The following is a 15321-nucleotide window of genomic DNA, read 5'->3' on the forward strand; positions in this document are numbered from 1 at the left end:
CTCACAAGGTGTGGTGACCTTCACTATTGAAACTGATGGGAAACCAGGACCTAGAGATTTCACTGCTGCTGCTGCTACTGCTGTTGCTTCAGTCGTGTCCGACTCTTCGCAACCCCATGGACTGCAGCCCACCAGGCTCCTCCGCCCATGGGATTTCCCAGGCAAGAGTACTGGAGTGGGTTGCCATTGCCTTCTCCAAGAAATTTCACCAGGGTATTACGACTTAGCCCAAAGTCTGGGAACTAGAGGTTCTGGCAGAACTGGCACACTATACCTATCCCTGAACATGAGGCTCTCCTCGGATGCTATTAACCAGTCTCGAAAACCCATGTTCTGTTCTGGACAACCAGAGAACCACACCCATTCATCCTGGTTTCTAAATCAGGCAGGCAACTCTGACCCCTGTTATTCCCTTGTAGGTGTACCCACCCCTGAAAACCTAACCCTGTGTTGGGAGCCTAAACGAAATACTCTCTACCTTGAGGACAAAACCCAGGTTCCTCACAACACTTGAATCCCTTCCTAAAAGCCCTCACTGCTGCCGGTTTTGCAGCAGGTGGAGTGACAGTCTCCTCCCAGCTACTAAGAGACTGCCCCTGTTCCATTATGCCATGTTGCAGTTGTAAGGCAGATGGAAATCCTGTTTCTCTTTGGCAAACCCGTTTTGCTGCCCAGCTTAAACCCAGTCGTGGTGTCTATTTCATATGTGGGGATAAAGCTTATTTATCCCTACCACCTTTTTGTCAGGAACTTGCTCCCTAGGGTATGTTACACCCCACATAGATCTGGCCTGGAGTAATACTTCCTTGCCTTTACCAGTATATACCCAGTTCATGGGTCCAGTGATAACTATCTTATTAGGCCTCCTGTTTGGCCCCTGTATACTCCAACTCCTTACAAAGTTTATTTCCAGCAGACTCCAGCAGTTCCAAGCCAAATTGATGTTACTACAAGGGTGGAAGCTGGTTTCAGATGTGGAACACCCCAACTTAGATCAGATAGAGAGAGACTTCTGCTCTGCTAGGCAGGCCTACGCCCATGCACAGCAGGAAGAAGTTAAGAAGGAAGAGACCTCTGCCCCAATTCCCAAGAAGTATCTTGAGTATGAAGTCTCTCGGGGGAGCTGTTAGGGGAAGCACACTGATTGAAGCCGCCCACCCTGGCCAGCCACCATAGTAACCATTTGCACGAGTTGTTTTATGACAGGAGATCCTGATAAGGAATACAGAACTAACAAGCCACCACCGACCAGAAGAGTTCAGGAAAGGTCTAAAGGAGACACCGCATGTCCGTCCACTTCCCAGAATCTCTCTCGCCAGCATCCATCTTGGCTGAGAGATGCGTGCGCCACCAGGAAAGACTCTGAATTAGAATGATTGGCCAAAGACCACCTGGAAACTAATCCCATCACCATAAAACCCGACATTGCGAGCCACCTGGCAGAGCAGTTCTCCTGGGTTCCCTTACCCTACTGCTCTCCACCCGGGTGCCCTTTCCCAATAAAATCTCTTTCTTGGTCAGCACGTGTCTCCTTGGACAATTCTCTTTCGAGTGTTAGACAAGAGCATGGTCTTGGGGCCCTGTAGTAGTCCCCCACTTCCTACAACAACTTCATGGGAAATAGATGGGGAAACAGTGGAAACAGTGTCAGAATTATTTTGGGGGGATCCAAAATCACTGCAGATGGTGACTGTAGCCATGAAATTAAAAGACGCTTACTCCTTGGAAGAAAAGTTGTGACCAACCTAGATCAGATCAGATCAGATCAGTTGCTCAGTCGTGTTCGACTCTTTGCGACCCCATGAATCCCAGCACGCCAGGCCTCCCTGTCCATCACCAACTCCCGGAGTTCACTCAGACTCACGTCCATCGAGTCGGTGATGCCAACCAGCCATCTCATCCTCTGTCGTCCCCTTCTCCTCCTGCCCCCAATCCCTCCCAGCATCACAGTCTTTTCCAATGAGTCAACTCTTCGCATGAGGTGGCCAAAGTACTGGAGTTTCAACTTTAGCATCATTCCTTCCAAAGAAATCCCAGGGCTGATCTCCTTCAGAATGGACTGGTTGGATCTCCTTGCAGTCCAAGGGACTCCCAAGAGTCTTCTCCAACACCACAGTTCAAAAGCATCAATACTTCGGCACTCAGCCTTCTTCACAGTCCAACTCTCACATCCATACATGACCACAGGAAAAACCATAGCCTTGACTAGACGGACCTTTGTTGGCCAAGTAATGTCTCTGCTTTTCAATATGCTATCTAGGTTGGTCATAACTTTCCTTCCAAGGAGTAAGCGTCTTTTAGTTTCATGGCTGCAGTCACCATCTGCAGTGATTTTGGAGCCCAGAAAAATAAAGTCTGACACTGTTTCCACTGTTTCCCTACCTATTTCCCATGAAGTGGTGGGAGCGGATGCCATGATCTTCGTTTTCTGAACGTTGAGCTTTAAGCCAACTTTTTCACTCTCCACTTTCACTTTCATCAAGAGGCTTTTTAGTTCCACTTCACTTTTTGCCATAAGGGTGGTGTCATCTGCATATCTGAGGTTATTGATATTTCTCCCGGCAATCTTGATTCCAGTTTGTGTTTCTTCCAGTCCAGCGTTTCTCATGATGTACTCTGCATATAAGTTAAATAAGCAGGGTGACAATATACAGCCTTGACACACTCCTTTTCCTATTTGGAACCAGTCTGTTGTTCCATGTCTAGTTCTAACTGTTGCTTCCTGACCTGCATACAAATTTCTCAAGAGGCAGGTCATGTGGTCTGGTATTCCCATCTCTTTCAGAATTTTCCACAGTGTATTGTGATCCACACAGTCAAAGGCTTTGGCATAGTCAATAAAGCAGAAATAGATGGTTTTCTGGAACTCTCTTGCTTTTTCCATGATCTAGCAGATGTTGGCAATTTGATCTCTGGTTCCTCTGCCTTTTCTAAAACCAGCTTGAACATCTGGAAGTTCACGATTCACATATTGCTGAAGCCTGGCTTGGAGAATTTTGAGCATTACTTTACTAGCATGTGAGATGAGTACAATTGTGCAGTAGTTTGAGCATTCTTTGGCATTGCCTTTCTTTGGGATTGGAATGAAAACTGACCTTTTCCAGTCCTGTGGCCACTGCTGAGTTTTCCAAATGTGCTGGCATATTGAGTGCAGAACTTTCACAGCATCATCTTTCAGGATTTGGAATAGCTCAACTGGAATTCCATCCCCTCCACTAGCTTTGTTCGTAGTGATGCTTTCTAAGGCCCACTTGACTTCACATTCCAGGATGTCTGGCTCTAGGTCAGTGATCATACCATTGTGATTATCTGGGTCATGAAGATCTTTTTTGTACAGTTCTTCTGTGTATTCTTTCCACCTCTTCTTAATATCTTCTGCTTCTGTTAGGTCCATACCATTTCTGTCCTTTATCGAGCCCATCTTTGCATGAAATGTTCCTTTGGTATCTCTGATTTTCTTGAAGAGATCCCTAGTCTTTCCCATTCTGTTGTTTTCCTCTATTTCTTTGCATTGATCGCTGAAGAAGGCTTTCTTATCTCTTCTTGCTATTCTTTGGAACTCTGCATTCAGATGTTTATATCTTTCCTTTTCTCCTTTGCTTTTCACTTCTCTTCTTTTCACAGCTATTTGTAAGGCCTCCCCAGACAGCCATTTTGCTTTTTTGCATTTCTTTTCCATGGGGATGGTCTTGATCCCTGTCTCCTGTACAATGTCACGAACCTCATTCCATAGTTCATCAGGCACTCTATCTATCAAATCTAGGCCCTTAAATCTATTTCTCACTTCCACTGTATAATCATAAGGGATTTGATTTAGGTCATACCTGAATGGTCTAGTGGTTTTCCCTACTTTCTTCAATTTCAGTCTGAATTTGGCAATAAGGAGTTCATGGTCTGAGCCACAGTCAGCTCCTGGTCTTGTTTTTGCTGACTGTATAGAGCTTCTCCATCTTTGGCTGCAAAGAATATAATCAATCTGATTTCGGTGTTGACCATCTGGTGATGTCCATGTACAGAGTCTTCTGTTGTGTTGTTGGAAGAGGGTGTTTGTTATGACCAGTGCATTTTCTTGGCAAAACTCTATTAGTCTTTGCCCTGCTTCATTCCGTACTCCAAGGCCAAATTTGCCTGTTACTCCAGGTGTTTTTGACTTCCTACTTTTGCATTCCAGTCCCCTATAATGAAAAGGACATCTTTTTGGGGTGTTAGTTCTAAAAGGTCTTGTAGGTCTTCATAGAACCGTTCAACTTCAGCTTCTTGAGCATTACTGGTTGGGGCATAGACTTGGATTACTGTGATATTGAATGGTTTGCCTTGGAAACGAACGGAGATCATTCTGTCGTTTTTGAGATTGCATCCAAGTACTGCATTTCAGACTCTTGTTGACCATGATGGCTACTCCATTTCTTCTGAGGGATTCCTGCCCGCAGTAGTAGATATAATGGTCATCTGAGTTAAATTCACCCATTCCAGTCCATTTCAGTTCGCTGATTCCTAGAATGTCGACATTCACTCTTGCCATCTCTTGTTTGACCACTTCCAATTTGCCTTGATTCATGGACCTGACATTCCAGGTTCCTGTGCAATATTGCTCTTTACAGCATCGGACCTTGTTTCTATCACTAGTCACATCCACAGCTAACCTAGATAGCATATTCAAAAGCAGAGACATTAATTTCCGTCTAGTCAAGGCTATGGTTTTTCCTGTGGTCATGTATGGATGTAAGAGTTGGACTGTGAAGAAGGCTCAGCACCAAACAATTGATGCTTTTGAACTGTGGTGTTGGAGAAGACTCTTGAGAGTCCCTTGGACTGCAAGGAGATCCAACCAGTCCATTCTGAAGGAGATCAGCCCTGGGATTTCTTTGGAAGGAATGATGCTAGAGCTGAAACTCCAGTACTTTGGCCACCTCATGCGAAGAGTTGACTCATTGGAAAAGACTGTGATGCTGGGAGGGATTGGGGGCAGGAGGAGAAGGGGACGACAGAGGATGAGATGGCTGGATGGCATCACCAACTCGATGGACATGAGTTTGAGTGAATTCCGGGAGTTGGTGATGGACAGGGAGGCCCGGCATGCTGTAATTCATGGGGTCACAAAGAGTCGGACACAACTGAGCGGCTGAACTGAACTGAGCTGAACTAGACAGAGAAAGGGGGTTTGAATTCTTAGGGGCTATAATTGTGGGAAGGTGACTAGGAAAACTAAAGCTTTGTTTATTTCCTGATGCAGTCACAGCATCTCCTTTGGGTTTCCCAGGTGGCACAGTGGTAAAGAATCTGCCTGCTGATAAAGGAAGATGCAGGAGATACGGGTCAGGAAGATCCCCTGGAGGAGGGCACGACAACCCACTCCAGTATTCTTGCCTGGGAAATCCCAGGGACAGAGAGCCTGGAGGGCTCCAATCCATGGGGCTGTAAAACTGTTATTTTAGACTTAGTGACTAAACAACAAGTGAGGTCACCAGGTTTCTTATTATGGGAAGAGAACACCTTTACAAATGAAAATTTACATCCTGCTTTTTGGCAGAAAGGGTTAGAGAACAGTTCCTGTGTGTGCTGTTTCTCACTTGCCTTCAAGTCAAAAGGATCCTTACTCTAAATGGGCATATTTTGGGGTGGCATGTTCTAAATGCCTTCAGCTGCATTAGCTAAACAAATTATCACCAAGCCCATATATTCTTGGCACCTGGTTTTTATATAGTATAGAAAAGCTAAACATATTTGGGTCTGTGAATAAACATGAAAAACTGTGCTATAAAGACACGTTTGTTTCAGAAGATTGTGAGATGGGGAACTTCCCTGATGGGTCAGTGGTTACGGTTTTGCGCTCCCACTCCAGAGGCAAGGGTTTGATCCCTGGTCGGGGAACTAAAATCCCACATGCTGTGCAGTGCAGCCAAGAAAAATAAATGAAAAAAAAAAAAGAAAAATACATGAATTTTTTAAAAAAGATGGTATATAAAGCGAAGTTCTAAACACCTCTTTGAGTGCCTCATTTCTGAGTGCTCCCATGTGTATGTATGACACATATGTTAATAAACGTTTACAAAAGATTATGAGATGGTCTATATTTTAAAAATTTGCTAGTCTGCTCATAGAATACTGGTATGTGAGAGACAGTTCATTATTGTCCACTTCCTAGTTTCCTCTGTTAAAGGAAGTCTATAAATGGTTAAAAATTATAAATTACTATATGTAATTAAAACTACTAGAAACAATATGAATGAAGGGAAACAATTATGCACAAAAAGTATGTGAGGAAAGCATGATGTGTTTTCTGTAAGGAAATGTATGAGGAATGAATGTGTTTTAGTTAAGAGCAACTTTATTATAAAGTAATATGACTGGTTTTTCCAGAATGAAAAGAGGAAAATAAACAAAGGGCTGAATGAACAGAAGAAAGCTGTAAAAGTTTTGCAGAAAAGAGATCTGATCTCATGTTGTCAAGCTGAATAAGATTTGAATGGATTTATTTATAAGGTTAAAAAAATGAGCCTTAAAGCCATGACACCATAAAATTCCTAGAAGAGAACATGCACAAATTATTCTCTGATATAAATCGTACCAATGTTTTCTTAGGTCTCCCAGGGCAATAGAAGTACAGGCAAAAGTTAACAAATGGGACCTAATCAAACGTACACGCTTTCGCACAGCAAAGGAAACCATAAACAAAATGAAAAGACAGCCTGCAGACTGGGAGTAAATATTTGCAAATGATGCGACCAACAAGGGATCAGCTTCCAAAACATACAGGCAGCTCCTTCAATAACAAAAAAAAACAACTCAATCAAAAGATATGCAGAAGACCTAAACAGACATTTCTCCAAAGAAGATGTACAGATGGCCAATAGGCACATGACAAGGTGCTCAACATCACCAATTATTAGAGAAATGCAAGTCAAAACCATAATAAGGTACCACCTCACACCAGTCAGCATGGCCACCATTCAGAAATCTAAGATCAACAAACACTGGAGAGGCCGTGGAGAAAACGGAGCCCGCCTACACTGTTGGTGGGGATGGACAGCGGTGCAGCCACTATGGAAAACAGTATGAAGATCTCTCAAAAAATGAAAACTAGAGTTCCATATAACCCAGCAATCCCACTCCTGGGCGTATATTCAGACAAAACTGTAATCAAAAAGATAGATGCACCCCTATGTTCATAACAGCACTAGTTACAGGAGCCAAGACATGGAAACGCCCTAAATGCTCATCAGCAGAGGAATGGATAAAGCAGGTGCGGTGTGTGTGCATACCACTTGAAACCCTACTCAGCCACTAAAAAGAGCGAAATAAGGCCATTTGCAGCAACACGGATGGGCCTAGAGATTACCATACTGAACAAAGTGAGTCAGAAAGACAAACGCCATATGTTATAATGTATACGTGGAATCTAAGATGCAACAGAAATGAATCTGCCTACGAAACAGACTCACGGACACAGACAACAAACTTGTGCTTGCCAAGCAGAGGGGCGGAAGCAACGGGATGGACTGGAAACGGGATGGATGGGCTGGGGGAGGCAGACTCTTCCATTTGGAATGGATAGACGATAAGGTCCTACTGCGCACCACAGGGAACTATCTCCAACCTTCTGGGATAACCATATTGGAAAAGAATATTTCCAAAAAAGAATGTATGTATGTGTAAAACAGAGTCACTTTGCTGTACAGCAGAGATGGGCACAGCATTGTAAATCAACTACACTTCAATTAAAAAAAAGAGATAAGAATAGCAATACATGAAACAACAACAAAATAAAACACTGTCAAAAATTTTTGATAGAGTTGAAATAAAAAAGATTAAGCCCTGCAGAAAAATACCCCTAAAAGAGACAGTATCTTTTAAAGCCTGAGGCCCTGAGCAGCATCCAACCACTCTTCAGTAAATTCCTAAAACACAGATTCATTAGGCCCTGCCAGGCCCCTCGCTACAGCCCTCGTCTCCCCATTTAGAAACCTGACGGGGAGTATCCGTTTATGCAAGACTTACGAGCAGTAAATGAGGCCATCATCCCTATTCACCCACTGGTGCCAAACCCTATGCCCTCCTCACCCAAGTGCCAGGGAACACCCAATATTTCTCTGTTTTGGACCTCAAAGATGCATTTTTCTGTATTCCCCTACAACCAGACTCTCAATATCTTTTTACCTTTAAATGAAAGGACCCTAATACCCAAGGCTACCCAAGACACTGGGACAGAGATGCTGCGGGGTTTCCAGGATGGCCCTTATCTTTTTGAAAAGGCATTAACGAAGGAACTGAGGGAACCAAGACTTCCAAAAGGGAACTCTGCATGGCTTCTCACCGCGGTGGCTTCTCTCTCTGTGGAGCACCAGCTCTGGGGCGCACGGGCTGCAGGAGTTGCAGCCCGTGGGCTCAGTGGTTGCAGCCCACAGGCTCTAGACCGCAGGCTCAGCAGCCGTGCCACATGCGTTCAACCGCTCTGCAGCCTGTGGGCTCTTCCCGGGCCGGGAATTGAACCAGTGTCCCCTGTACTACTAGCAAGCAGATTCTTATCCACTGCACCACCAGGGAAGTCCAAAATACATCCTTCCTTTCTGACCTCGATAAACATGTCCTCAGCCAGCCTGGAAGGCCGAGTCCAGTCTAAACGTCTTGGTCTCCTTGGATTTCCTTATTGAAAGCCTCGGCTATGGCCCAGCCCCTGCTCTATCCTGCACCACAAGGGGCCCCAGGCATGTGTGTGAGCGCCCAGCCACTCATCACACGGCAGCCGCCCTGCGAATAGCAGCCCTTGGCCCAGGGCCCTGTTTGCTGGCGTCACAGTCTACATCAGAGGACGGCTGCTGAGCAGAGGTCTGCAAGGGCCTGCCAGAAAGCACTAGGCTGCTTGGTTATTTCTGTTTTTTTTCTAGAGGAAAGTCAAGTTTTATTGCTTTAGGAATCCAAAAAGGATTGTACATGATAGCTTATGGTGAACAATGCCGGATTCGTGATCTCCAAAGAAGATGTAGCTTTGGGCCCAGGGACCAAGCTTGATCACTCAAGAGCTTTCGTGCAGCAGAGTTTATTAAGGAAACAAAAGGGACAGAGAGTGCTTCTGACACAGACGTCAGAAGGGGGATGAGAGTGCCCCCTCACTAGTGTTAGCAAGGGAATTATATACTCTTTTAATTAGTTATTACAATAAATCAAAAGAATGTCTCAAGGTTGCAAAAATTGTTACCAGACCTACTCCCACAATTTACATTTTAAGATAACAGGACTAGAACTTAAGGATAGAAAAATTTTACCAGACCCATTCCCACAATATACTTTCTAAGATATCAGAATTAGTCAGAAGGTTTTCAGGAAGGAGGAAGACTCCTCAAGCAGGATACATTGTTGCTATATAATCCTTAGTACAGAGTTTAAATTGAGTTGTTTGTTGTGTAATCATCAGTTTCGGGCTTAAAGAAAAAAGGTTTATGTGACTAAGATTAAGGAATGTAGAGAAAAAGAAGAGACATTTGTCCTTTCCTCCTCCTTGAGAATTCCAGACCCCTGTCTCCTCCTCAGGGAACCCAGACTTCTTATCAACCTGACTAGGAATTGACTCCTTCTCCCCCTTTTCTCTTAGGAGAATTATGTTGCCAAGGGAAAGGGGCGTCGTTTTCATTCCATAACTACTTCCTGCTGCAGAGGGGCGCTGTCCCTAAATTGTTGAGGCACCATATTCTCCTAACCCTCATATTGAGGGTCTCTGATCCAGAGGCCCCAAGTAATAGTTGGAGGAGGCTGTGGCTGGCACTCGAGGGAGCCTAGACAACCATTTGTAACCTAAAAGCTTTCAAACCCCATTATACAGTTACAGATGTAAGGCAAAATAGTCATTAAACTAGGTTAAAACATAATCAAAATTAAAAGTTACATTATTCCATAGTTATATCAGTCCATCTCAGGACTGCTAGATGTCATCGGATCAAGAAGAGGCGTCACATTCAACTGTTGTTGGTGAAGGTATTCTCAGAGTTGAACGAAGTCCTTTCCTTGAAGTGGAGAAACCCACCATGGGAAGCCTTCAACCGAAGAGAAGGTTGAAAAGCTGAAAGCTGAGTCACATACTTAGTTCATTCCAAGGCTTCAGGGTCTATAACAATTTCTGTGAGTAAGAAGGGTCTTCCATAGATACATTCAAAGGGGGACAGTCCCTCCTTTTGGGGGGCAGTCCGAGCCCTCATTAAATCTATGGGTAGAACTTTAAGCCAATTGTCCTGAGTCTCTTGAGTTAATTTATGCAGATGTCTCTTAATAATGTAATTAGCCTTTTCTACCTCACCTGAAGACTGGGGTGTCCAGGAACAGTGTAAGTGATATTCTATTCCTAGCACTTTTGACACCCCTTTAGTTCCAGCAGCTTTAAAGGCAGAGCCATTGTTGATCTGGAGGCTCTGTGGCAGCCCAAACCTGGGAACAATTTCATGTATTAAAATTTTTATAACTTCCTTAGCCTGTTCATTACAGTAGGGAAAGGCTTCAATCCATTCAGTAAAGTGTCTACCCAGACCTATAAGCAAGAAAAACCCATTTATTTTTAGCGTATGAGTAAAAGGAACCACAGCCTCCTTTATTATTTGTAAAACTTGAACTAGTCTCCATTTATTGTTTGACTTTTTTACACACAAAATAGGAGTGTTGCATGGACTATTACAGGGAATTAATAGCCCCTGCTCCCTTAAATTCTCAATGATGGGTTTTAACCCTTCCTTACGGGCTTTAGTGGGTACTCCTTTTGATGTGGAAATAGGTGAGGGTCTTTGAGCTTGATAACGACAAGAACAGCATTTTGTGCTCGACCACCGTTTTTCCATCAGCCCACACTTTAGGATTTACATTTTGTTCAATTAATGGGAGAGAAAGAGCAGGCTCCGTATTCATGAAAATAGAGACCTGGACCTTGCTCAGTATATCGCTTCCCAGAAGGGGTGAGGGAGACTCTGCCATGATCAGAAACTCGTGAGAAAACAGCACAGAGCCCCAGCTGCAGCGTAAGGTGTGAGTGATACAATAGCCTTTGGCTCATCCTGACAGCCCCATTATGGTGGTGGATCGGGAGGAAAGCGGACCCGGGGCTTCAGTGAGCACAGAGAAAGTTGCCCCAGCATCCAAAAGGAAATCGACGGATTGGCCCCCCCAGTTATTAATACCCTGGGTTCCTGGGGTGTTATTAGGACAGGAGCTTGTGTGGGGACCCCCCGGGCACCTTCAGTCCCGATTGTCCTGAGACCCCGACCCCTGGGGCCTACACCTCTGAGGGCAGTCTCTCCTCCAGTGTGGTCCTTTACAGACTGGACAGGGAGCAGGGGGCGGCTTAGACAACTGAGAGCAACTTCGTTTGAGATGCCCCTCCTTTCCACAGCACTAGCAAGCCTGTCCCTTTTCACCTGGGCTCCTCTGGGCATTTTTCTCTTCAGGCTGATTCATAACGTTTTCCACAGTCATCACTAGAGCCCGGCCTTTTCTTTGGTTCTTTTCTGTTGTCGTTTTTCCTCCTCATATTCTTCACTGTAATATATTTTCTGATCCAGCTGCAGCGGTTTTTCTAAAGACTGATTTGGTCCAAACGCCCATTTTTGTAACTTACAGCGGATATCTGGAGCTGACTGAGTGAGAAATTTATCTTTTGAGGCTGTCTCTCCCTCTGCATTCTCAGGAGAAATATTAGTGAACTTTCTAAGGTCTGCCCAAAGTCTCTCTAGGAATCTGCTGGGAGCTTCTTTCTCTCCTTGTTCTATGTCAGCCAACTTAGCATAATTTAGAGGCTTAGTTCCAGCTCTCTTAAGCCCTTCAATAATGCAATTGATGAAGTGGGTCTGCCCCCATATCCCTTTCTCTTTGTGATCATCCCAACCTGGGTCTGCTATGGGAACTGCTTGGCTCCCCATAGGGAGGAGAGCTATTTCATGTTCCCGCTTTCCCCTTGCCTCACCCTCAATCCATTCATCTCCAAAAGCAGTTCAGTTCAGTTCAGTCGCTCAGTCGTGTCCGACTCTTTGCAACTCCATGAATCACAGCCCGCCAGGCCTCCCTGTCCATCACCAACTCCCGGAGTTCACTCAAACTCATGTCCATCGAGTTGGTGATGCCATCCAGCCATCTCATCCTCTGTCGTCCCCTTCTCCTCCTGCCCCCAATCCCTCCCAGCATCACAGTCTTCCAATGAGTCAACTCTTCACATGAGGTGGCCAAAGTACTGGAGTTTCAGCTTCAGCATCAGTCCTTCCAATGAACACCCAGGACTGATCTCCTTTAGGATAAACTGGTTGGATCTCCTTGCAGTCCAAGGGACTCTCAAGAGTCTTTTCCAACACCACAGTACAAAATCATCAATTTTTCGGCGCTCAGCTTTCTTCACAGTCCAACTCTCACATCCATACATGACCACTGGAAAAACCATAGCCTTGACTAAACGGACCGTTGTTGGCAAAGTAATGTCTCTGCTTTTCAATATGCTATCTAGGTTGGTCATAACTTTCCTTCCAAGAAGTAAGCGTCTTTTAATTTCATGGCTGCAATCACCATCTGCAGTGATTTTGGAGCCCCCCCAAAAAAAGTCTGACATGGTTTCCACTGTTTCCCCATCTATTTCCCATGAGGTGATGGGACCAGATGCAATGATTTTAGTTTTCTGAATGTTGAGCTTTAAGCCAACTTTTTCAGTCTCTTCTTTTTTTCACTTTCATCAAGAGGCTTTTTAGTTCCTCTTCACTTTCTGCCATAAGGGTGGTGTCATCTGCATATTTGAGGTTATTGATATTTCTCCCGGCAATCTTGATTCCAGCTTGTGCTTCTTCCAGCCCAGCGTTTCTCATGATGTACTCTGCATATAAGTTAAATAAGCAGGGTGACAATATATAGCCTTGATGTACTCCTTTTCCTATTTGGAACCAGTCTGTTGTTCCATGTCCAGTTCTAACTGTTCATACAGATTTCTCAAGAGGCAGGTCAGGTGGTCTGGTATTCCCATCTCTTTCAGAATTTTCCACAAGCAGTACCTTCCCCCAAAACTTGATCTCTTGAGTTAGGAGTCAGTGTCTGTCCCAAGGCATACATTACATCTCTCCAAGTAAGCTCATAAAATAAAGTTAGTCCCGTAAAGGCTACTACTTACTATCTACTAAAGGCTACTTTCTGGATATAGTATCTCTAGGTAGTATCCAGATCTCTTTCTGGATCTACTATCCAGAATCGGGATCTACTATCTCTAGTATATCTAGATAGTCTCCCAGATCTCTCTTTATCTGTTGTACCTCTGGGTAAGAAAAGGGCTTGTGGATTTTTATGGGTTGGTTATTTTCCCCAGTGGGGGCCTCCTGAAGAGGCAGTAAGTTGTGTGGCTGTTCCTCAGCCCCTCTAGCTACCCTTCGCATACATTCCCAGGGATAGATTAGAGAAACCTGCTTTTCCTCTTCCTCGTCCTCTGTCTCATCCTGTTTTGGTTGTCTGCGCCTCCTCTACTTTGACTGTCTGAGTTCCTGTTGAAACCAAAGTAGTCTGAGGCTGCATTGGAACTGGGGTTGTTTGAACTTCTGTTGAGCCTGAGGCAACCCTTCCTGGAGGGATTCCTTGACCCTCAGGCTGCTCGGTTGTGAGCCTCAAATACAGAGGCAGAGGCAGAGGACAGGGGGGAGCTGAAGGCTTTACACCCAAATCTGTACGCTTAGGACATAAGTCTGGCATGTCTCACAGAGAGAAAAAGAGTAACACATGCGGCACTTCTACCCATTTCCATCGCCTTTACAGAACCAGTCTAGCTGTAAAACAGTGTTGTAATTAAGAGACCCTCCAACCAGCCATTGTCTGCCACCCTCCCACAGGTACTGTGGCCATGCGGATTTGCAAAAGACAGTCAGGCGTGCGTCTTCTTTAAACTCTGGGGGTCAAACCTATCCCAGTTTTTCAGGACACAATCCAAGGGTGTGAGTCTGGACCTTTGAGTAGCTCCCATCGTAAGAGAGAAAAAAGCGGCCACCAGCCCCTTTGCCTCCTCCCATCGGAGGTGTCCCTCCCTGCTGTAGATGGCGGTGTCAGACTTTCCGCCGAAGCTTCCCTTCCCTGGCCGGACTTAGTCTGTCCCTTCTAGACGCAGGCGCCCTACTCGTCCCTCCCGATTCTACCACCGAGGTGGGGTGGAGATGCACCAGGGGGAGGCCTGAGGGCATCCCGAGTTGATTTCTGGTTCCATACCACTACGAGCTTTGTTTGATTTTCCAGAGTTCAGTTCAGTTCAGTCGTTCAGTCGTGTCCGACTCTCTGCAACCCCATGAACCGCAGCACGCCAGGCCTCCCTGTCCATCACCAACTCCCAGAGTTCACTCAGACTCACGTCCATCGAGTCAGTGATGCCATCCAGCCATCTCATCCTCTGTCGTCCCCTTCTCCTCCTGCCCCCAATCCCTCCCAGCATCACAGTCTTTTCCAATGAGTCAACTCTTCGCATGAGGTGGCCAAAGTACTGGAGTTTCAGCTTTAGCATCATTCCTTCCAAAGAAATCCCAGGGCTGATCTCCTTCAGAATGGACTGGTTGGATCTCCTTGCAGTCCAAGGGACTCTCCAGGGTCTTCTCCAACACCACAGTTCAAAAGCATCAATTCTTTGGCGCTCAGCCTTCTTCATAGTCCAACTCTCAAATCCATACATGACCACAGGAAAAACCATAGCCTTGACTAGACGGCCTTTTGTTGGCAAAGTAATGTCTCTGCTTTTGATTTTCCAGAGCAGTTTCCTGGAATGTTTCCCAAGGAGGCACTACTAGGGTAAGCATCCATCTTCTGTGTGCCTGTTCACGTTCCTGAGTACAGTCCTGACAGCAGTAGACGAATCACTGCCACGTCCGTAAGCCACCGGAGAGCTTTATCTAGTCCACTAAGAGCTAGTACTACCGAAGCAAGAAGCCCATTGCACTCCCAAACTGGGATTCCTGACTTATATTCTTAGAAACCTCATGCTCGCTAGCAGCACTTCCATCCATATAGTTTGGAGGCACGGCTATGACATGGACTCACTTTTTGAACTCTGGCCCCTGAGGCAGTCAGCCAAGAGAGAGACTCTACTGAAGCTAGAGTCTGCCTAGTTCCCGAACATGTTGCTGGCAAGTCTGGGTTCCCCATAACTACTAAGCTTGAGATCTAAGTAAAAGAATGTAGTAATGGCATGAATCACAAGTCCATGGAAAGTCTACGATCCGACAGATTAATTTAGTAGTTCTGATTGCCCACGCAATTACGAAATGGTCAAAAGGACCAGGAAAAGGTGACCGAGAAAGGAAAGTTCAGTCCACATGCTTTTCCCATCTCTGGTTGCTCCCTAGC

The sequence above is a fragment of the Bubalus bubalis genome, chromosome 12 (genome assembly GCF_019923935.1).
Source record: "Bubalus bubalis isolate 160015118507 breed Murrah chromosome 12, NDDB_SH_1, whole genome shotgun sequence".
Lineage (NCBI taxonomy): Eukaryota > Metazoa > Chordata > Mammalia > Artiodactyla > Bovidae > Bubalus > Bubalus bubalis.